At 41.7% G+C, this 22,460-nt stretch overlaps 1 protein-coding gene across 4 annotated transcripts in view; it reads left to right on the top strand.

The window, feature by feature from the left end:
• The window catches only part of GRID1 (glutamate ionotropic receptor delta type subunit 1), a 1,795,826-nt gene that overhangs the window by 783,539 nt on the left and 989,827 nt on the right, over nucleotides 1-22,460 (top strand). The window lies entirely within an intron of this gene.

Here is a 22,460-nt window from a genome sequence, read left to right on the forward strand (position 1 = left end):
ATTTCAGATTTTTCCCTCGACTAAAGGTCTTTGCGCACTTCTTACAGATAACCTTGGCCTGATCATGAGGATTTTGTTCAAAAAAGTGCCACACTGCACTCTTCCTACTTTGGCAGACATTTTGCGGCCTAGCACGCTGTGATATTTTGACCCTCTGGACAAGCTGTCCAGCAACTCTTTTGATTTTTTGAACCTGTCTTTGGAGTGCTCCGGGCCTGCCAGATAACAGCTTTTGCGATGGTGATGTCTGCTGTGGATGCTCCTCCTCCACATCTGAGCTATTGGAAGCAGCACCCTCTTCACCAATGGATGCCAATCTGGGTCAACAACTGGGTCATCCATCACCTCCTCTTCAATGTCATGTGCACCTTCCTCTGTGTCACCGTGTATGGTGGTATAGTGTGCGGGAAGGGGCACCTGAGTCTCATCAGGGTCAGAATCTGGCTCTGTACACTGCGAGGACAATGTAGTGCTCTGAGTGAATGTACCAGCAGAATCATATATCAGCGGCTGTGCATCAGTGCACTCCATGTCAGATTCATCTTGGCCTGGGTAATTCACCATTTCACTTGATAATCCAGGCATGGTATGTGAAAACAGCTCCATGGAGTAATCAGTAGTATGGCCTGCGTCATCATTCAATCTTGGTTGGGGTGAAGGACACAAGGAAAGGTGTGGTTCATGAACATGAGCCTCCAATGACGACTCAGTGCTTTTATTTTTTACAACTTCAGAAGAGGAGGCGATAGAGCTGGAGGCTGAGTCAGCAATGTAAGACAAAACTTTTTCCTGATGCTCTGGCTTTAAAAGCGGTTTGCCAACTCCTAGAAAACTAAGCCTTCGAAGCCTTATGGAGCCAGACGATGACGCAGGCTCAACACCTCCTGCATTCGGTCCTGTTTTGCTCTTGCCACTACCATCAGATCCACCACCAACACCATCATTACCAGCTGCCAACCCCCGCCCAATTCCACGGCCTCTTCCACCAGCCTTCCTCATTTTTTGTAGAAATGTAGACAAAATCCAACAAACTATATAGTAATGTAAAACAAGGTACAAGGTGTCTATAGGACAGGGGAGATTTTGAATTTCTGCAGACACTAGTGGACCCTGGACACTTTTGGATTGTGTGAGGCCCACTGAATATCAGAGTGCTATGTCACAGGCTCGATGGCACAGGTGTGAAAAAAGTGACTACAGGATAAGGGAGATTTTGAATTTCTGCAGACACTTGTGGACACTGGACACTTTTGGATTGTGTGAGGCCCACTGAATATCACAGCGCTATGTCACAGGCTCAATGTCGCAGGTGTGAAAAATGTCACTAGAGGATAACGGAGATTTTGAATTTCTGCACACACTTGTGGACATTTTTGGATTATGTGAGGCCCACTGAATGTCACAGCGCTATGTCACAGGCTCGATGTCGCAGGTGTGAAAAATGTCACTAGAGGATAACGGAGATTTTGAATTTCTGCAAACACTTGTGAACACTGGACACTTTTGGATTGTGTGAAGCCCACTGAATATCACAGCGCTATGTCACAGGCTCAATGTCGCAGGTGTGAAAAATGTCACTAGAGGATAACGGAGATTTTGAATTTCTGCAAACACTTGTGAACACTGGACACTTTTGGATTGTGTGAAGCCCACTGAATATCACAGCGCTATGTCACAGGCTCAATGTCGCAGGTGTGAAAAATGTCACTAGAGGATAACGGAGATTTTGAATTTCTGCACACACTTGTGGACACTGGACACTTTTGGATTGTGTGACGCCCAGTGAATATCACAGCGCTATGTCACAGGCAGAAATTGGCTAGTGTATGACAAACTACAAGGTGTATATAGAATTGAGCAGAATAGGAATCTCCCTAGAGTGTAGGTCTGTAAGAACGGAACAATTCCTCGACTTATCCTTACAGAGCGACACACAGATAGCTTCACTGTGGCCGTGATAACAGCCGTTACATGGTACTGAGAGAGGAGCGTGCACGTACACGGCTGTCCGGTGTACATAAAATTGTCAAGCTCCGTGTTTTTTAAGTATACGGACTGACACACGCTGTCTCTCTATAGTTATGAATGTGATCAAACAGCAAATATATGTAACTGTTTGAAAGCTAGACAAAACTAGAAGGTGCAGGTCTGTAAGAACGGAACATGTCCTCGACTTATCCTTACAGAGTGACACACAGATAGCTTCACTGTGGCTGTGATAACAGCCGTTACACGGTACTGTGTGAGGAGTGTGCACCGCTGTATGGTGTGAAAAAATGCACACTCAGTACCTCACCAGGACAAAAAAAAAATTGTGATTGCTTTTAAAAAAGCAGTTTGCAGAGCAGTGGGTAAACAGCAATGCAGCCGTCAGGAAGCCTTAGAAGGCAGCCTAACAACCAACACCGCTGATCCAGCAAAATATAGCCTCCACTTGCACTGCACACACAGTGACTGGTGTGTTGTACAGGCAAAATCGCTAGCAGCAGAAGCAGTTTTTGGTGTCTTCTTCCCTGCCTAACCCTCTCCCTACAAAATCATCATCATCAGCAGCAGCTCTCCCTATTCTGAGATCAGCATGAGTAACATGGCGGTCGGCGTGCACGCCCTTTTATACCCCCTGTGACGCCCACCAAAGCAAGCCAATCACTTGCATGCCCTTCTGAAAGATGGTGGTAACCCCTGCCTATGTCATCACGTTGCCCACAGTGTCCGTGGATCCTGATTGGCTGAAAAAGAGCGCAAAACAAACTTTTGAAACGTGACTTTGGCGCTTAAGTCGCCGACCTCGTGGCCGACCTCATCCTAGGGTCGGGTTTCGTTTCATGAAACCCGACTTTGCCGAAAGTCGGCGACTTTTGACATTTTTCAACCCGTTTTGCTCAACTCTATTGGCCACTGCCCACTTATATATCAGTAGCTGAGTTTTCTCTGGTGGTGGTCTTCTCTTCCATCCTCCCAGTGGATGGTCATGGAACAAGGAGGTGGAATAAGATTCTGCAGGTGAACAACTGGCTACGTCGATGGTGCCGTCAGCAAAGATTTGGATTTATGGATCACGGATTGAATTACCTTTACGATGGACTACTTGCTAGAGACGGGGTGCACCTTACGAAGACTGGAAAACATGTATTTAGAAGTCGCCTTGCTACACTTGTAAGGAGAGCTTTAAACTAGAGCAACATGGGAAGGGAAGCAAAAGACCAGAAAAAGCCATACACCTGACAAATGCTATTGAGAACTCTGCTATTAGAAGTGGAAAGGAAGAACAAAGACAAAAGAAACTAATTAATACAAATATTGGAGAAAGAGAAAACAATCACAAACTAAAATGTTTCTATACTAATGCACAAAGCATGGGCAACAAACAAGGAGAAATGGAACTACTAACACAGGAAAAGAAATATGATGTCATTGGAATCACTGAAACTTGGTGGGACAATACACATGATTTGAATACAAGACTAGAAGGATACAACTTATTTGCAAGAAACAGACTTGATAAATGAGGAGGAGGTGTTGCATTGTATGTTAGAAATACGTATATCTGCACAGAGACTGAAGCTTCAGACACTGCGAGTTCTGTGGAAACTGTTTGGGTAAGAATACAAGGACAGAACAATGGAAAGGACACCATTGTAGGCAAGATATGGATGAACTCTTTATGCATCAAATGGTCAAGTTCTCCTAAAAATATGACATAGTTGTCATGGGAGATTTCAACTATCCAGACATTTGTTGGGAATCTCTCTCAGGCAAAACTAACAGGTCAAGGAAATTCTTATCCTCTCTTGCTGACAACTTTATTTTCCAAAAGGTAGGGGAGAAAACAAGGGGAACTGCTACCTTGGATCTAATCCTTATAAACAGGGAGGAAATGGTTGAGGAGGTAAAAGTGGCTGGGACCCTAGGAGGCAGCGACCATGCTATTTTAGAATTTTGGATAACTAGAGGAGGAAGACCTGTGAAGACTCAGACGTCAAGGTTAGATTTCAGAAAGGCAGATTTTAAGGGATTCAGAAAGAGAATTGGAGGGATCCAATGGCTGGATATCCTTAAAGACAAAAATGTCCAGGAAGGATGGGAAATCTTGAAAAATGAAATTCTCAAAGCACAATTGTTAACAATTCCGAAAAGAGGGAAGAATAGGAAGCATTTAAGGAAGCCAGGATGGATGAACACAGAACTTAAGCACATGCTAAAAAGGAAGAAAAAAATGTTATAAAATGGAAAGAGGGAGGCATATCTAAAGAAGAATATAATGCTGTCTGCAGAACCTGCAGGGCACAAATCAGATTAGCTAAAGCTGACAATGAATTGAGGCTTGCAAGAGATGTCAAAAGCAATAATAAAGGATTTTGGGGATATGTCAAAAGTAAAAGAAAAGTCAAAGATGCTATAGGATTTTTACAGGATGAAAATGATGAAATGGTAAGACAGGATGTTGAGAAGGCCGAACTTTTAAATTCCTATTTTGCATCTGTTTTCTCTCAGAAAGGAAATGTAACATCAACTGTTCTTCACTGTCCCATTAAGGGAATAGAAGATTCCAGGATATCTATAAACAGAAATATAGTGAGGAAACACTTAGCTAACTTAAATGAATTCAAGTCTCCAGGTCCAGATGAATTACACCCCAGAGTACTGAAGGAGATAGCAGAAGAAATTTTTGAACCCCTCTCCATAATCTTTGAAAATTCTTGGAGAACAGGTGAAGTCCCAGAAGACTGGAGAAGAGCAAATGTTGTTCCTATCTTCAAAAAGGGGAAGAAGGTGGACCCAGGCAACTATAGGCCGGTGAGTCTGACTTCTATACCAGGAAAGATCTTTGAGCAAATTATCAAACAACATGTATGTCAGCACCTGGATAAGAATGAAGTGATTAAACAGAGTCAGCATGGGTTTGTAACTAATAAGTCATGTCAGACTAACTTAATTTCCTTCTATGACGGAATCACTGATTGGGTGGATCAAGGAAATGCTGTAGATATAGTATATCTTGACTTCAGCAAAGCATTTGACAAAGTATCTCATACAATCCTTATTGAAAAAATGACTAAGTATGGAATGGACAAGGCAACTGTTAGGTGGATTCAAAACTGGCTTAGTGAACGGACCCAAAGAGTGGTCGTAAATGGCTGCACATCCAGCTGGAAGAATGTCTCAAGTGGGGTACCACAGGGCTCTGTCCTGGGCCCTGTATTGTTCAACATCTTTATCAACGATTTAGATGAAGGAATTGAGGGTAAACTGATTAAATTTGCTGATGACACAAAGCTAGGAGGGATAGCTAATACTAGAGAAGAGAGAGAGAGGATTCAAAAAGATATAAATAAACTGGAGAAGTGGGCAGCAACTAACAGAATGGTTTTTAACAGGGAAAAATGCAAAGTACTACATCTGGGCAATAAAAATGAAAAAAGCATATACAGAATGGGAGGAATAGGGCTAAGCAACAGCACATGTGAAAAAGACTTGGGTATACTAATAGATCACAGACTGAATATGAGTCAACAGTGTGATGCAGCAGCAAAAAAGGCAAATGCAATTCTAGGATGTATTAACAGAAGCATACAGTCTAGATCACGTGAAGTCATTATTTCCCTCTACTCCTCTTTGGTCAGACCTCATCTGGAATATTGTGTCCAGTTTTGGGCACCACATTTTAAAAAAGACATCAACAAACTGGAGCAAGTTCAGAAAAGAGCGACCAGAATGGTGACAGGTCTGCAAACCCTGTCTTATGAGGAAAGGTTGCAGGATTTGGGAATGTTTAGTTTGCAAAAGAGAAGACTGAGAGGAGACTTAATAGCTGTCTACAAATATCTAAAGGGCTGTCACATTGAAGAAGGATCAACTATATTCTCATTTGCACAAGGAAAGACTAGAAGCAATGGGATGAAACTGAATGGGAGGAGACACAGATTAGATATTAGAAAAAACTTTTTGACAGTTAGAGTGATCAATGAATGGAACAAGCTGCCACGAGAAGTGGTGAGTTCTCCTTCAATGGAAGTCTTCAAACAGAGGCTGGACAGACATCTGACTGGGATGATTTAGCAAATCCTGCTTTGAGCAGGGGGTTGGACCAGATGGCCCAGGAGGTCCCTTCCAACTCTGCGATTCTATGATTCTTTCAGCACTGCCTACTGATATATATATTTACCCCAATTAATCAAAATTGTATGATATTATATGAACAATATTAGCGTCCTATGGACTTTCCCTTAGCATCTCAGTAATGTCTTCAGCAGACAGTGGCTGATTGGGGGCAATAATGATGTCAGCAGTCAATGAGTTAAGCAAGTTAAAGATGAAATGATCTATAAAATGTCTAAAGTTGACACATTTACTTTGTATATTAGGAAAAAAAAGTTATCTTTTTTTACATTTTAAAAATTGCAATGAGGAAAATGAGCTGATGCCAAAGGTTAAGCAGCCTGCATAGTTAGTACCTAGCAGTATCCCCTTTTGCAAGCATCACAGCTTGTAAGTGCTTTTTGTCTTTCAATTCTTGTTTGAGGGATTTTTATCCATTCTTTCTTGGAAAATTCTTCTAGTTCTGAGAGATTCCTGAGTCGTCATGCATGCACTTCTATTTTGAAATCTATCCACATATTTTCAATGATGCTGAGATAAGGGGACTGTGATGGCATTGAAAAATCTTCAACTTGCGCCTTTTGAGGTAGTCATTTGTGGATTTTGATATAAGTTTAGAATCAATATTCATTTGTAGAAGTCATCCTCTTTCAAGCTTCAGCTTTTTTACGAATGATATTATGTTTGCATCAAGAATAAGTTGAAATTTCAATGAATCCATTCTTCTATCTACCCTAGAAATATTCCTCATACCACTGGCTGCAGCACAATCACAAAGCATGATTGATCCACCCCCATGTTTAATCGTTGGCGAGATATTCTTTTCCTGAAATTCTGTGCTTTTTTTCTCACATACTTTTGATCATTGTGGACAAAGAGTTCTATTTTAGCCTCATCAGTCCACAGGACTTGTTTCCAAAATCTGTCAGGCTTGTTTAGATGTTCTTTCACATACTCCTGATAATGACTTTTATGGTGATGCTGCAGTAGAGGTTTTCTTCTGATGACTCTTCCATGGAAAGCATATTTTTGCAGGTTTCTCTAAAGAGTAGAACAATGTGCCACAACTCTAGAGCCTGCTAAATCTTTCTGAAAGTCTTTTTCAGTCAAGCGGGGGTTCTTATATGCCTCTCTATCAATCATAAAAGTAGCTCTCACTGAAATTTTGATTGTCCTTCCAGACCTTATCTTGACCTCTACTGTTCCTGTTAAATAACAATTATTAATTAAATTTTGAATAGAGAAAAGGGCAACTTGAAAATGCTTCTATATCTTCTTATATCCTTCTACTGCTTTCCTCGGCCTCCACCATATTCATGAGCACCTGATTAGAAGAACCCATGGCTGCTGTTTTTTGGCATAAGGATAGAGGAGTCTTGGTCTTTATATTACTGGGAAATTTACATCAGCTGCCCATTTCAAACAAAGATAGTAACCAAGCCATAATCCTCACAGGCTAATTAAGGTCTGAATCACTAGTCAAAGTTATTTGAGAGCACAAATCTCCAAGGGTGCCCGAAGTTTTGTTATGGCCCATGTCACTTTTTGTACTTTTTAAAATGTAAAAAACAAAAAAACAAAACATAAACAAACAAACAAACAAACAAACAAACAAAAAAAAATATATATATATATATATATGTATATATACAGCTCAGGCAAAAATTAAGAGACCACTGCAAAATTTCCAGCTTGTCTGATTTTTCTCTTTATAGGTATATTTTTGAGTAAAATGCAAATTGCTCTTTTATTCTATTAACTACTGGCAACATGTCTTCACATTTCCAAGCACTAAGTTTTGTATTTATTTTGAGAAAAATGAGTGTAAATACTTATGTCCCCCCCTAAAATTGAGAAAAATATTCAAGCAGTAATACATTTATTGGCCCAGAGAAATTTGCAAGCAAGCTTTCAGGGCTCAAAAGGCCCCTTCATCAGACTAGATTACAAGTGATCACTTGTAATCTAGCCTGATGAAGGGGCCTTTTGAGCCCTGAAAGCTTGCTTGCAAATATAATTTCTCTGGTTAGCCAATAAAGGAATCACTGCTTGAATACTTTTCTCAATTTTTTGGGGGGACATAAGTATTTACATCTATTTTTCTGGCTAACATGGTACCACAATATTATTTTGTATTGTACATCATGAGAAAAATGAGAAATGATCAAAATAACAAAAAAAATGCAATGCTTGCAGACCTCAAATAATGCTAAGAAAACAAGTTCATAATCATTTAGAAACAACAATACTAATGTTTTAACTCAGGAAGAGTTCAGATATCAATATTTTGTGGAATAACCATGATTTTTAATCATAGCTTTCATGTGTCTTACCATGCTTTCCACCAGTCTTTCACACTGCTTTAGATTATCCTTATGCCACTCTTGGTACAAAAATTTAAGCAGTTGTTCTTTGTTTGATAGCTTGTGACTATCCATCTTCATCTTGATTACATTCCTGAGGTTTTCAATGGGGTTCAGGTCTGGAGATTGGGCTGGTCATGACAGGGATTTGATGTCGTGGCCCTTCATCCACACATTGATTGACCTAGCTGTGTGGCATGGTACATTGTCCTGTTTTAAAAAACAGTCCCCAGATTTGGGAAACATTGCCTGAGAAGCTAGATTCATACATCCTTCACAAAGATTAACCTGCCCAATTCCAGCCTTGCTGAAGCATCCCCAGATCATCACCAATCCTCCAACCAATTTCACAGTGGGTGCAAGATACTGTGGCTTGTACGCCTCTCCAGGTCTCCGTCTAACCATTAGACGACCAGGTGTTGGGCAAAGCTGAAAATTAGACTCATCAGAAAAGATTACCTTACTCCAATCCTCTGTGGTCCAATTCTTATGGTCTTTGGCAAACTTCAGCCTGGGTCTCCTTTGCTTCTCATTGATGAAATGCTTTTTTCTATCTTTACATGACTTGAGCCCTACCTCTAGGAGCCTGTTGCGAACTGTTCTTGCCATGCACTTCACCCCAGCTGCCATTTTTTTGTAGGTCACTTGATGCTATCCTGCGGCTGCTGAGTGACATTCGAATAAGATGACGTCAACCCGGTCAGTGGAGAGTCGTTTTAGCCCTCTGCCGGTCTGTAACTTTGTTGTCCCCAATGTCTGCTGCTTGACCTTGTTGTAATGGACTGCCGTCTAAGAAATTTTAAGGATGGAGGCAACATGACGCTCACTGTATCCGTCTGCTAGTAAAGCCAGAATTAAGCCCTTCTTTTCCTTACTTCAAACTTTTCTTTTCAACTCCTTTGGCATGGTTAAAAGTAATTTTTACATTCCTATTACTTTTGGGACGTTACTAGCACTTGTTTTGCCATCCAGCTTGTCCAATTGCAAGCGGATTTTGAACATCCCAGCAGGGTTTTTTCATATTTTCCTTTGTTAAATAAGATTTGGTTCAGGTGATCACCTATCAGAAACACATTAAGTAGAATGAGGTGTAATCTGGTTGGAAGGCAACTGACACTGAAATGGAATGGCTGTCAGACATGTAGAGAAGCTGATTTTTATAAAACTATGCAGTGATCTCTTAACTTGTGTGGAGCTGTATATATATGTAAATTTCATTTTTGTTTGCCTAAAATACCAAGTAAATGTGTCATCAATAACTTTAGGCCTTTTAGAAATCATTTCATCTTCAACTTGCTTAACTGTTCAAAATAACAGTAATTTTGACCAGGGGTGCCCAAACGTTTACATGCCACTGTATATGACATTCAAAAGCATTAATTGAAATAAACGCCCATGTAAAAACTTCAACAGAAATCTTGTTTGTTATACCATCATACCATGTTCAAATTATCAAAGGTTTTGACAAGTATTTGAAAATAATGTCTATGCCACAATGCAATTTTTTATTGTATATCAATATAATCTGTACACACTATTTAATACATTTTAATTGCTTGCCATCATCATTTTTTAATAGGATGGAAGCAGAGATGTACAGAGAAAATACATATTATAATCCATCTTTGCAATTATGTACCCATGCATGTATTCACTGTGTGAACAATTATTATGCAAAAAAATAATAAACCTAAAATCTGAAGTCCATAACTTGATAGCTTTTTTCCATGCATTTATTGACAGATTCTTGTTTTTTATGGTGATCTTTAGTCAGAAAATCATCAAAGCAGGCAAAATTAACTATTTAATGACCTTTCGTAGATTCATTATACAATCATTATACAGCTGACACCTGGCACTATGTGCCAGAAGCGGTCACGGACCACTCCTGGCACATGAACCCCTGGCAAACTGCCATCAAACATGATCGCAGTGTTGCGGGGGCATAGGGAAGCATCGCGCAGGGAGGGGACTTCATGCATGCTTCCCTGATGAGACCCTCAGAGGGCCTACTCCCTGCATGCCCCCAGATCCAAGATGGCCGTGAGGGCCTTCCAGGTCTTGCAGGGAGGTGGCTTCTCAGCACCTGCTGAGAGCAGGTGCTGGGAAGCCTCCTGCACTACCTGTCAGATCGCTGACAGTGCAGTGCAAAGTGTCAGTTCAGCGATCTGACACTATATAGTATTGTCCCACACTGGGACAAAGAAATAAAGTAAAAAAAAATAACATGTGAAAAAATAATTTAAAAAAAATTCCTAAGTAACGAAAAAAAATATTCCCAAATAAATTCTTTTTTTTAAATAAAAAAACAATAAAAGTATACATATTTAGTATCGCTGTGTCCGTAACGACCTGCCCTAAAAAACTGTCCCACTAGTTAACCCTTTCAGTGGACTCCTTGAAAAAAACATGGCAAAAAACAATGCTTTATCATCATACTGCCGAAAAAAAAAGTGCAATAACACGCGATCAAAAAGACATATAAATAAACATGGTACCGCTGAAAACGTCATCTTGTCCTGCAAAAAATGAGCTATGATACAGCATTATCAGCAAAAAAGTGAAAAAGTTATAGCTCGCAGAATAAAGCGATGCAAAAACAATTATTTTTTATATAAAATAGTTTTTATTGTATAAAGCGACAAAACATAATAAATTATATAAATGAGGTATCACTGTCATCATACTGACCCGAAGAATAAAACTGCTCTATCAATTTTACCACACGCGGAACGGTGTAAACGCCCCCCTAAAAGAAATTCATGAATTGCTGGTTTTTGTTCATTCTTCGTTCCAAAAATTGGAATAAAAAGCAATCAAAAAATGTTATGTGCCCGAAATTGGTACTAATAAAAATGTCAACTCGTCCTGCAAAAAATAAGACCTCACATGACTCTGTGGGTCAAAATATGGAAAAATTATAGCTCTCAAAATGTGGTAATGCTAAAACTATTTTTTTACAATAAAAAGGGTCTTTTAGCATGTGACAGCTGTCAGGCATAAAAACCCACTATAAAAAGTAAATCAAACCCCCCTTTATCACACTCTTAGTTAGGGAAAAAAAATAAAATAAAAAAAGTATTTATTTCCATTTTCTCATTAGGGTTAGGGCTAGGGTTAGGGTTGGGATTAGGGTTAGGGGTGTGTTGGGGTTAGAATTGGGGGTTTCCACAGTTCAGGCACATCAGGGGCTCTCCAAACGCGACATGGCATCTGATCTCAATTCCAGCCAATTCTGCATTGAAAACGTCAAAGGGTGCTCCTTCCCTTCCAAGCTCTACCATGTGCCCAAACAGTGGCTTACCTCCACATATGGAGTATCAGCCTACTCAGGACAAATTGCACAACCACGTTTGGGGTCCAATTTTCTCCTGTTACCCTTGGGAAAATAAAAAATTGGGGGCAAAAAGATTATTTTTTGTGGAAAAAAATATATTTTTATTTTTTAGGCTCTACGTTATAAATTTCTGTGAAGCACTGGGGGGTTCAAAGTACTCTCCACACATCTAGATAAAATCCTTGGGGGTCTATTTTCCAAAATGGAGTCACTTGTGGGGGTTTCCACTGTTTAGGCACATCAAAAGCTCTCCAAGCGCGACATGACACCTCGCAGACCACTCCATCAAAGTCTGCATTCCAAAATATCACTACTTCCCTTCTGAGCCCCGACGTGTGCCCATACAGTAGTTTAATCCTACATATGGGGTTATCAGCGTACTCAGCAAAAATTGGACAACAACTATAGGGGTCCAATTTCTCCTGTTACCCTTGAGAAAATAAAAAATTGGGGACTAAAAGAACATGTTTCAGGAAAAAATGATTTTTTTTACTTTCACGCCCGGACGTTATAAACTTCTGTGAAGCACTTGGGAGTTCAAAGTGCTCACCATGCATCTAAATAAGTTCTTTGTGGGGTCTAGTTTCCAAAATGGGGTCATTTGGGGTTTTCCACTGTTTAGGCACATCAGGGGCTCTTCAAACGTGACATGACACCTGCAAATCATTCCATCAAAGTCTGCATTCCAAAATGTCACTACTTCCCTTCCGAGTCCTGACGTGTGCCCATACAGATGTTTTCTCCCACATATGAGGTATCAATGTATTCATGACAAATTGGACAACAACTTTTGCGGTCCAATTTCTACTGTTACCTTTTGGAAAATAAAAAATTGGGGGCTAAATGATCAAGTTTGTGGAAAAAATATGATTTTTTTTATTTTCACACCCGGGTGTTATAAACTTCTGTGAAGCACTTGGGAGTTCAAAGTGCTTACAGCACATCTAGATAAGTTCCTTGTGGGGTCTAGTTGTGGGGTCTAGGGGTTACTTCAGGGGGGTTTCCATTAATCAGGCTCATTATGGGTTCTCCAAATGCGACATGGCATCCAATCTCAATTCCAGTCAATTTTGCTTTGAAAAAATCAAATGGTGCTCCTTCCCTTCTGACCTCTGCCATGAACCCAAACAGTGGTTTACCCACACATATGGGGTATCAGAGTACTCAGGACTAGAGTTGAGTGAAAAGGGTCAGCCAAATTCAAAATTCGATGACTTTGGCCAAAGTCCAGTTTCGCCGATCGAAACCTGACCATAGCGTGAGGTCGGCCATGAGGTCGCTGACTTGAGCGCCAAAGTCGCGTTTCCCACAAAGCTTCCAGCGCCTTTTCTCAAACAATAAGCAAGGAAGCACACTGTGGGCAATGCGATTACATAGGCAGTGGCCCACAACATCTTAGAGAAGGGCATTCAAGTGATTGGCTGGCTTTGTGTGGCATCACAGTGGCTATGAAAGGCCCTAACCGCCGACCGCCATCTTTCTTCTGACGATCTTAGCATAGGGAGAGGTTGCTGCTGCTCATTCTCAATAGGGAGAGTGTTTAGGCAGGAAAAAAAGTGTTTCTGCTGATAGCGATTTTCACTGTACAACACAACAGTACAGTGTGCAGTGACAGGGGAGAATATATTTGTGTGCAGCAGCTCTGGTGGTTATTAGGCTGCCTTATAAGGCTCCATGATAGCTGCATTGCTGTTTGCATACTGCTGTGCAGAGTGCTTTTTTAAAAGCAAAAAAATGTTTATTCCTTTTCTCTGCACAGTTACCAAGCCATCATTTTTTCACACTTTTGTGTGCAGCAGCACTGGTGGTTATTAGGCTGCCTTATAGGGCTACCTGATAGCTGCCCTGCTGTGTGCACACTGCTGTGCAGACTGCTTTTTTCAAAGCAAAAATACTTTTATTCCTTTTTTCTGCACAGTAGTTACTGAGCATAAATTTTTGCATACACCGTATAGAGGTGTATGCTCCTCACACACTACCATGTACCAGCTGGTATCACAGACAAATGTATGCTATATGTGTGTGACTCCATAAAAAAATACACTGAGATTAACATTTTTCCATACATACACTGTATAGAGGTGTCCGATTCTCAAACAATATTGTATATCTGCTGTTCTTATTACGGTCACATCTACACAGAGTCAGCGTGTGTGTGTGACTCCGTAAATACATATACTGACATTTCCATTTCTCCATACACCGTATTGAGCTGTCCGATTCTTAAACAGTTTTGTATATCTGCTGTTCTTATTACGGTCACATCTACACAGAGTCAGCGTGTGTGTGACTCCGTAAATACATATACTGACATTTCCATTTCTCCATACACCGTATTGAGCTGTCCGATTCTCAAACAGTATTGTATATCTGCTGTTCTTATTACGGTCACATCTACACAGAGTCAGCGTGTGTGTGTGACTCCGTAAATACATATACTGACATTTCCATTTCTCCATACACCATATTGAGCTGTCCGATTCTCAAGCAGTATGGGATATTTGGTGTTCTTATTACGGTCACATCTACACAGAGTCAGCATGTGTGTATGACACTCCGTAAATACATATACGGACATTTCCATTTCTCCATACACCGTATAGAGCTGTCCAATTCTCAAGCAGTATTGTATATCTGCTGTTCTTATTACGGTCACATCTACACAGAGTCAGCGTTTGTGTGTGTGCGACTCCGTAAATACATATACTGACATTTCCATTTCTCCATACACCGTATTGAGCTGTCTGATTCTCAAGCAGTATGGGATATTTGGTGTTCTTATTAAGGTCACATCTACACAGAGTCAGCGTTTGTGTGTGACACTCCGTAAATACATATACGGACATTTCTATTTCTCCGTACACCATATTGAGCTGTCCGATTCTCAAACAGTATTGTATATCTGATGTTCTTATTACAGTCACAACTATACAGAGTCAGCATGTGTGTGTGACACTCGGTAAATACATATACAGAGATTGACAGTTTCACCAACAACGTATACAGCTGTACACTTCTGATACAGTACCGTATATCTGCTTGTTAGATTACGATGAAATACATACTGGGTAAGCGTCTGTGACTCACAAAATATATACGGAGATTTCTCTTTTTGCATACACCTTACACAGCTGTAAACTCCTCATACACTACCATTTCTCTGCTGGTAAATTTAGTACATTTTCCCAAACATGAGGAAGCATGGTGGAAGAGGCCATGGACGTGGGCGGGGGGGTGCAGCTGGTACTGATGGTGGTGGTGGTGCATCGGCTGGTTCTGGCAAAAGCCCAATGGCAGCTAAGGCAGGAGGTGTTGAGCCTGCATCATCATCTGGCACAAGAAGGCCTTTAAAGTTCCCTTTTCTGGGAGTAGGTAAACTGCTTTTAAAGCCGAAGCATCAGGAACAGGTTTTTGCTTACATTGCCGAAACAGCCCCCAGCTCTATTGCCTCCTCTTCTGAAGTTACAAAAACTACAAGCACTGAGTCGTCAGTGCAGGCTTCTGGTCAGGAACAACACCTTTTCTTGTGTCCTTCACCCACACCAAAAGTGAAGGATGCTGCAACACACACTTAAGATTACTCCATGGAGCTCTTTTCACATACCATTCCTGGGTTATCAAGTCAAATCCTGAATTCCCCAGTCCAAGATGAATCTGACATGGAGTGCACTGATGCACAGCCACTGCTAGATGATTCTGCTGGTATATTCACCCACAGCACTACATTGCCCTTGCAGTCTACTGAGCCCGAATCAGACCCTGATGAAACTCAGGTGCCCCTTCCCGCATACTATACCACCTTACACGGTGACACAGAGGAAGGTGCAGATGACATTGAAGACGAGGTCATGGATGACCCAGTTGTTCACTTGGATTGGCATCCATTTGGGGAAGAGGGTGCCTGTGACAATAGGTCAGAACAGGAGAAGGATCCGCAGCAGGCATCGTCATTGCAGCAGCGGTTATCCGGCAGCCCATAGCTGTCAAAAAACTTGGTAAGAAAACTAAGAGTTACAGGACAGCTTGGCCAGATGGTCAAATTAGCACAGCGTGCAAGTCCTGAAAATTTGTACCATAGTAGGAAGAGTGCAGTGTGGTACTTTTTTGAACAAAATCCTACTGATGACGCAAAGGTTATCTGTAAGAAGTGCCAAAGGACATTTAGCAGAGGGAGAAATCTAGGAAATTTGAATACCAGTTGTATGCTTAGACATTTAACCAACATGCACTTGCAAGCGTGGACGGACTACAAAAGCTCAGGTAACACATGTGCACCTGCTCCGACTGAAGTTAGCCGGCAACACTCCATTGCTTCCCCCACTGTAAGGCCATGGCTAAGCACACCTCCATCAAGAAATGTTGAGGTGTCGTCGCTAGGCCAAAGCAGTCATGGAATCACAATATTTTCCCAATGAAACACAGAATCTAGGCCATCAACATGCTCACCATCACCAAACCCTTTTCAGTCCATCATGTCCAATGCTAGTTCCCCCATATGCATCTCTCAAGTCCAGCTCACCCTACCAGACACTCTCAGTAGGACAAGAAAGTACTCATCCTCTCATCCATGTACACTTTGTTTGAATGCCTACATTGCTAAACTGATCTCATTAGAGATGATGCCCTTCCGTTTGGTTGAAAGCGAAGCTTTCCGAGAGTTCATGGCCTACGCCGTCCCACGCTATGACCTACCCAGTTGGCACTTCTTTTCTCGAAAAGCCATCCCTGCCCTCCACCGGCATGTGAAAGACCGCATTGTCCATGCATTAAAACAATCAGTGAGTTGAAAGGTGCACCTCACAACAGATGCATGGGCTAGTATGCATCGCCAGGGCCGTTACGTGTCCATCACTGTGCACTGGGTTAATGTGGTGGATGCAGGCTCCACAGGGGACAGTGGCGTTGGAACAGTGCTGCCTAGCCCACGGTATAGGAAACAGTTGGCTGTAGGCATTCGACACTCCTCCTCCTCCTGAAGTGAAAGCTAATCGACAGAGCACAGTCACACGAGCACTGCATCCACATCTGTCAGTGTTGTACACGAGGTGTCCCACTATCGAACAGCTAGTGGTAAGCGGCAGGAGGCTGTTTTAAAAATGATGTCTTTGGGCAACAGCAGACACACCACGGAGGTACTGGACGACTACTTGCATCGACAAACTGAGTCAAGGCTGGGCAGTCTACATCTTGAGCCAGGCAAGGTAGTCAGTGATAATGGGCGGAATTTTGTGGCAGCCATAGCCCTTGCAAAACTCACACACATACCTTGCCTGGCTCACACCTTGAACCTGGTGGTGCAGTGCTTCCTAAATTATTATCCGGAGTTAACAGCCCTGCTCCATAAGGTGCAAAGACTGTGCTCGCACATCCGTCGCTCGCCTGTACACTCCAGTCGTATGCAGAAGCTGCAGCGATAACTCCACCTCCCTAAGCACTGCCTAATCATAGACATTGCTACAAGATGGAACTCCACCATGCACATGGTTGAGAGGCTGTGCGAACAGAGGCAGGCTGTAATGCATTTGTGGGAGGATACACGGGCAGGCAGTTTGAGGGCAGACATGGAGTTGTCGGGTGTACAGTGGTCAAACCTGAAAGAACTCTGGAATGCACATGGCTGGTAAGCGCAGACGACGCCATCATAAGCAGGAGCATACCACTTATGCGTCTGCTCATGCAAACTTTGACGCACATTAAGGATCAGGCTGAGGAGCAACAGGAAGAGGAGGAGGAGGAGGGAAGCCTTGATAACAGTCAGCCATTGTCTGGTCAGGGAACTGTCGTGGACGAAGTGGAGGAAGAAGAGAAAGATGAGAAGGAGAATGAGGGGGATGTTTATTTTGGAGAGGAGGATGCTTCTCAGGGGGAAAGAGAAAATGTGGGCTTGCCAAGGTCAGGTACAGGGTTTGTGTGTGACTGGAGGGATGTGGATTTGCCAGAAAGTGCTACTTCACCCACCACTGGCAGTGCAGCATTGACACCAGGAACATTGGCCCACATGTGTGATTATGCCTTGCGATCCTAAAAAGAGACCCCCACATTGCCAAAATGATGAGGGATGACGACTACTGGTTGGCCAGCATCCTCGATCCACGCTATAAAGGCAAATTACACAACATCATGCCACAGGAGAACCTAGAGCTAATATTGGCTAACAAGCAAGCAACTCTGGTAAACCATTTGTTTGAGGCATTCCCAGCACACAGCAGCGGAGCTGGTTCTCCCACGAGGCGTGGTGGACAAAATGGAAGAGGTGTTCATGGTGCACACAGCCGAAGTGGCGTTGGAGACAAGGGTTTCCTGACCATGTTTGGTCTGATTTCTCAATTATCGCGCACACAACAGCCAATACAGAATCGATTGCAAGTGACAGGAGACAGCAGTTGTCAACTATGGTTACAAACTACTTCTCCTCCCATATCGAGGTTCTCCCTCACAGGTCATTCTCCTTTGATTATTGGGCCTCTAAACTGGACACATGGTCTGAATTGGCACAATATGCCTTACAGGAGCTCGCTTGCCTTGCTGGTAGTGTGCTATCTGAAAGAGTCTTCAGTGCTGGATCAATGCTGACAGTTAAAAGGACCCATCTATCAACCCAAAATGTTGCTGATCTAACCTTCATTAAAATGAACCATGCATGGATTTCAAAGGATTTTGTCCCACCTTCCCCTGATATCACATAGTTTGCCAGAAAAAAGGTTCGCTTTTGTCCTCCTCTTCCTTGGACTTCTCCAATTCCTCCATTTGCAGCTGCTGAAAGTCCAGCCTACACATTAATATATGCCATTTTTTAAACCTCCCTAACTGGGCTGCCCCACCCAGGACCGGGGTCACCACCTGGCACACCCGGGCAAGTGCTGTTGCCCTTAACAGGTGTGTGCCCCCACCCTTGAGCACTGGCACAGGGCCTCTCATAGTACAAAAAAGTGTCTCTGATGGTGGGGGGGCCCACTCACCGTCAGACACACTGGCGTAGTATGAGGGGCCCTGTGCCAGTACCGGCGCCCATGAGTGGGTCCCCCCTGCTTGATCAGGGCCACAGCACGTGCAATACTTACCTCTCCCTGCTCCACCTCCGTGACGTCTTCTGCCTTTCCTGACAGTGACATTCAGGTTAGAGAGTGCGATGACATCACGTCTGTATGCCCTCTACCGAAACAGTACAAGTGCTGAGAGCTTGAAGATGGCAATGCTGAGGAGTCCAGACTAGAGCAGTGCCCAGCGAGGAGAGGTATTTAATTTTTTTTAAATGTTGGGAGCATTTTTGTGGGAGAAATATACACTGGAGAATGATATATGGGGCCCTTCATACACTGGAGCATCATCCATTTGGCCCATCATATACTGAAGCATTCCAAATGGGGGACATCAGACACTGGAGCAGCATTTATGGGGCCCATTATACACTGGAGCATTAGAAATGAGGCCCATTATATATGGAGCATTATTTGGGCCCATAACACACTGGAGCATCATCCATGGGGACCAACATATACTGGAGCTTTCCAAATGGGGGACATCAGACCTTGGAACAGCATTTATGGGGCCCATTATACACTGGAGCATTAGAAATGGGGCCCATTATATATGGAGCATTATTTGGGCCCATAAGACAGTGGAGCATCATCCATGGGGACCAACATATACTGTAGCATTATGTGGAGCTCATCATATACTGTATGGAACATTATATGGGACCAATTATTCTGTATGGAGAAATATATGGGGCTCATTATTCTTTATGGTGCACTAGGTGGTGGCCATAATACTGTATGGAGTAATATACTGTCCGTTTTTTTAGCTATTGTAGAATTTAAAATAGATATCAGTCATGTCATGTAAGCAGTGAAGTATTTTTCATTGTACTATACCTACATTTCTGTGCCGTATCGGAGCATTAAGAATTGTGGTATGTGTTAAAAGGGCGCACTGACACTCTTTGGCCCAGGGCACGTGAAAACCTGGCGCCAGCCCTACCCCCCACAACTTTAGCCAAATAACCTCCAATTTTCAATGCATAACTATTATTATAAAGTAAATTAAGGTTTACAAGCTTAAGTAATAAGAATTGATGTTGTTGGCATTGAAATGGGCACTGTAGGTGTGTTTACTGTCCTCTACTCAATGCCGACTTTACTTCCCCATTGACTTGCATTGGGTTTCGTGTTTCAGTCGGACCCCGACTTTTCCATATAGTCGGCCGATTTTGTTCGACCCGACTTTTAAGAAAGTCGGGTTTCATGAAACCCAACTCAACCCGAAAAAAGGCAAAGTCACTCATATCTACTCAGGTCAAATTGTGCAATAACTTTTGGGTCCTGTTTCTCTTGGGAAAATAAAAATTGAGGGTGAAAAGATCATTTATGTGGAAAAAATATGATTTTTTAATTTATCGGCTGTACGTTATAAACTTCTGTGAAACCCTTGGGGGTTCACTATGCTCACCACACATCTAGATAAGTTCCTTGGGTGGGTCTAGTTTCCAAATGGTGTCATTTGTGGGGGTTTCCACTGTTTAGGCACATCAGGGCCTCTTCAAACGCGACATGGTGTCTAGCCAAATCTGTGTTGAAAAAGTCAAACAGCATTCATTCCCTTCCAAGCTCTGCCATGCTCCCAAACTGTGGTTTACCCCCACATATGGATTATCAGTGTACTCAGAACAAATTGCACAATAACTTATGCAGTCCTGTTTCCCTTGGGAAAACAAAAATTGGGGGTGAAAAGATCATTTTTGTGGAAAAAATATGATTTTTTAATTTTACAGCTGTACGTTTATAAACTTCTGTGAAGCACTTGGGGGTTCAAAGTTCTCTCCACACATCTGCGCCCAAACAGTGGTTTCCCCCCACAAATCAGGTATCAGCAGACTCAGGACAAATTACACAATAATTTTTGCAGTCCAGTTTCTCCTGTTACCCTTGGTAAAATTAAAAAAGTGGACCTGAAGTAATTTTTTGTGAAAATAGTGAAATGTTCATTTTTTTAAACATTCAAAAAATTCCTATGAAGCACCTGAAGGGTTAATAAACTTCTTGAATTTGGTTTTGAGCACCTTGAGGGGTGCAGTTTTTTGAATGGTGTCAATTTTGGGTATTTTCTATCATATAGACCCCTCAAAGTGACTTCAAATGGGATGTGGTCTTTAAAAAAAATAGTGTTGTAAAAATGAGAAATTGTTTGTCAACTTTTAACCCTTATAACTTCCTAACAAAAAAATTGTTGTTGCTTCCAAAATTGTGCTGATGTAAAGTAAACATGTGGGAAATGTTACTTATTAAGTATTTTGTGTGCCATATCTCTGTGATTTAAGGGCATGAAAATTTAAATTTGGAAAATTGAAAAATTGAAAAATTTTCACCAAATTTACATTTTTTCACAAGTAAATGCAAGTTATATCAAAGAAATTTTACCAATAACTTGAAGTACAATATGTCTCAAGAAAACAATGTCAGAATCACCAGGATCCATGGAAGTGTTCCAGAGTTATTACCTCATAAAGGCACAGAGGTCATGATTGTAAAAATTGGCCCGGTCATTAACATGCAAACCACCCTTGTGGGTAAAGAGGTTAATGACCATTTGCAACTTCAGTGTACCATCTGTGTGTACAGGATAGTAGTGGGAGACTTTAGTGTATGCTATTAGAGGTGGAATTACCATGGATACAGTCACCAGATTTACCATCCAATAAATACTCATTAACCCCTTCACTACCAAGGGTGGTTTGCACGTTAACTCCCGGGCCAATTTTTACAATTCTGACCACTGTCCCTTTATGAGGTAATAACTCTGAAACGCTTCCATTGATCTCGGTGATTCTAACAATGTTTTCTCATGACATATTGTACTTCATGCTAGTGGTAAAATTTCATTCAAATAACTTGTGTTTATTTGTGAAAAAAACAGAAATTTGGTGAAAATTTTGAAAATTTCGCAATTTTCCAACTTTGAATTTTTATGCCCTTAAATCACAGAGATACAGCACACAAAAAAACTTAAGTAACATTTCCCACATATTTACATTACATCAGCACAATTTTGGAACCAAAATTTTTTTTTGTTAGGAAGTTATTAGGGTTAAAAGTTGACCAGTGATTTCTCATTTTTGCAACACCATTTTATTTTTACAGACCACATCACATTTGAAGCCACTTTGAGGGGTCCATATGATAGAAAATACCCAAAAGTGACACCATTCTAAAAACTGCACCCCTTAAGGTGCTCAAAACCACATTCAAGAAGTTTATTAACCCTTCAGGTGCTTCACAGGAATTTTTTGAATATTTAAAAAAATGAACATTTAACTTTTTTCACAAAAAAAAACTTCATGTTCAATTTTTTTATTTTACCAAGGGTAACAGGAGAAATTGGACTGCAAAAGTTATTGAGTATGCTGATACCTGATATGTGGGGGGAACCACTGTTTCGGTTCATGGCAGAGCTCAGAAGGGAAGGAGCGCCGTTTGACTTTTTCAATGCAAAATTGTCTGGAATTCAGATCGGACCCCATGTCAAGTTTGGAGAGCCCCTGATGTACCTAAACAGTGGAAACCCCCCACAAGTGACCCCATTTTGGAAACTAGACCCCCCACGGAGCTTATCTAGATATGTGGTGAGAACTTTGAACCCACAAGGGCATCACAGAAGTTTATAAC

The sequence above is a fragment of the Dendrobates tinctorius genome, unplaced genomic scaffold (assembly GCF_039654945.1).
Source record: "Dendrobates tinctorius isolate UK_male_01 unplaced genomic scaffold, ASM3965494v1 ptg000040l, whole genome shotgun sequence".
NCBI classification, from domain to species: Eukaryota; Metazoa; Chordata; class Amphibia; order Anura; family Dendrobatidae; genus Dendrobates; species Dendrobates tinctorius.